This window comes from Mandrillus leucophaeus, unplaced genomic scaffold, assembly GCF_000951045.1.
Source record: "Mandrillus leucophaeus isolate KB7577 unplaced genomic scaffold, Mleu.le_1.0 Scaffold615, whole genome shotgun sequence".
Taxonomy (NCBI): Eukaryota; Metazoa; Chordata; class Mammalia; order Primates; family Cercopithecidae; genus Mandrillus; species Mandrillus leucophaeus.
This window is the reverse complement of record NW_012106642.1, coordinates 1,647,935-1,650,706: the sequence shown is the minus strand read 5'-3', so window position 1 is coordinate 1,650,706 and position 2,772 is coordinate 1,647,935.

Sequence of the window (2,772 nt, the reverse complement as noted above, 5' to 3'; positions counted from 1 at the left end):
GCTCTGTCGCCCAGGCTGGAGTGCAGTGGCGCAATTTTGGCGCTCTGCAAGCTCCCTCTCCTGGGTTCATGCCAGTCTCCTGCCTCAGCCTCCCAAATAGCTGAGACTACAGGCGCCTGCCCATGCCCAACTATTTTCAGTAGAGACAGGGTTTCACCGGGTTAGCCAGGACGGTCTCACTCTCCTGACCTCGTGATCCACCGCCTCAGCCTCCCAAAGTGCTAGGATTACAAGCGTGAGCCACGGCACCTGGCCTGCCCTGGCCAGAACTTTCAATACTATGTTGAATAAGAGTGGTGAAAGAGGGAATCCTTGTTTTGTGCTGGTTTTCAAGGGGAATTTTACCAGCTTTTTGCTCATTCAGATGATTTTGACTGAGGGTTTGTCATATATGGCTGTTAATATTTTTAGGTATGTTCCTTCAATACTTAGTTTACTGAGAGTTTTTAACGTGAAGGAATGTTGAATTTTACTGAAGGCATTTTCTGCATCTGTTGAGATAATCATGTGTTTTTTGTCTTTAGTTCTGTTTATGTGATGAATCATATTTATTGAATTGCACATGTTGAATCAACCTTACATCCAGGTTATCCCTACTTGGTCATAGTGGATACCTTTTTGATATGCTGCTGGATTTGATTTGCCAGCTCTTTACTGAAGATTTTTTGCATTGATGTCCATCAAGAATATTAGCCTGAAGTTTTTGTTTTGTTTTTTGTTTTGTTGTTGTTGTATCTCTGCCATGTTTTGGTATCAGGATGATGCTGGCCTTATAGAATGAGTTAGGGGAGAGTCCCTTCTTTTCATTTTGGAATAGTTTGAGTAGGAATTGTACCAGTTCTTCTTTGTACCTCTGGATGTATTCAACTGTGCATCTGTCTGGTCCTGGACTTGTTTTGGTTGGTAGGCTATTTATTATTGCCTCAATTGACTCTTGGTAAATAATGAAATTAAGGCAGGAATCAAGAAGTTCTTCGAAACTAATGAGAACAGAGATACAATGTACCAGAATCTCTGGGATGCAACTAAAGAAGTGTTAAGATGGAAATGTATGGTACTAAATTCCCATTTCAACAAGCTAGAAAGATCTCAAATTAATGACTTAACATCACAACTAAAAGAACTAGAGAACCAAGAGCAAACAAACCCCAAATCTAACAGAAGATAAGAAGATATAACCAAGATCAGAGCTGAACTGAAGAAGATGGAGACATAAAAAACCCTTCAAAAAATCAACAGATCTAGGAGCTGGTTTTTTTTTGAAAAAACTAATAACATAGATAGATCACTAACTGGACTAATAAAGAAGAAAAGAGAGAAGATTCAAACAAACACAATCAGAATAAGGGGGATATCACCAAAGGCCCTACAGAAATACAAAGAAGCATCAGAGAATACTACAAACACTTCTATGCACATAAGTTAAAAAATCTAGAAGAAATGGATAAATTCCTGAACACAGACACCCTCCTAAGACTGAATCATTTTTTTTTCTCTTCTATTTTGAGAGAAAGCATGTGAATAATACTGACTTAACATTGCTTGCTCCAGGCTGAAGCTTCCTAGTAACCTGCATAACAATATCTCTCCAAATTGCTATGATTTCCTTAGCATATGTTAACATATAACCAGCACTACGTCTAAGTGTTACTTTCCTGCCTTTGTTTTTTAAACATCAGTCAATTTTTAAAAATGTGTTTGATTGTATTATTGATTATTATTTTCCTTTTTCAATGTGAGTTCTTGGGATGGCAGTTGAGCACTGGGGAGGAGTACCCTCCCTTTCCTTGGAATTTCAAAATCATTTTGTGGCAGCTACAATATAACATGAGGACCACTTGTTCCAGAAATATTTCTAAGGGAAATATTATCTGTGATAATATTTATCATTGTTAATTTCTTGAGTGCCTAAATTCTAAGTTTATTGCTGGTTATAGAATAATTGAAACTACTATATAAGATTAACAAATCTTCAAAAATGTTACTTCTAGTTAATTTTAGGGATCTTATATGTCCTATTAGGACAACCATACCTAGTCATTTTTAGCAAAAGTATGTGTAAAAATATATCTAGAGTACAACATACATTGTTCAGATGACGGACACGCTAAAAGCCCAGACTTCACCATTAAGCAGTATAGCCGTGTAGCAAAATAGCATGTACATGTCTCAAATTTATACAGATGAAAAAAAAGGATACAAACTTGGCCACCCTGGGTAGAAAAAAAAGAACAAGTATGAAAAATGGAATCAGAATGTAGACTTCATTTTTTTCTACTTCCCTAAAGATAATTTGATCTAGGCTTCAGGTTTTGTGTTCTCCAAATGAAAAACCAGACATCATTTTGGCATTTTGGCCCCCAAACCAGCCTGGAATAGGGACCCACTCAATAAAAACTCACTAAAAATCTGCTCAGATGCAGAAATTTATTAGAAGAGACATGTTTCGGGCTGGGCGCTGTGGCTCACGCCTGCTTTCCCAGCACTTTGGGAGACTGAGGCGGGCAGATCCCGAGGTCAGGAGTTTGAAACCAGCCTGACCAACATAGTGAAATCCTGTCTCTACTAAAAATGCAGAAAAATTAGCTGGATGTGATGGTGGGTGCCTGTAATTCCAGCTACTAGGGAGGCTGAGGCAGGAGAATTGCCTGAACCTGGGAGGCGGAGGTTGCAGAGAGCCGAGATCATGCCGTTGGACTCCAGCCTGGGCAACAAGAATGAAACTCCATCTCAAAAATAAAATAAAATAAAATAAAATAAAATAAAATAAAA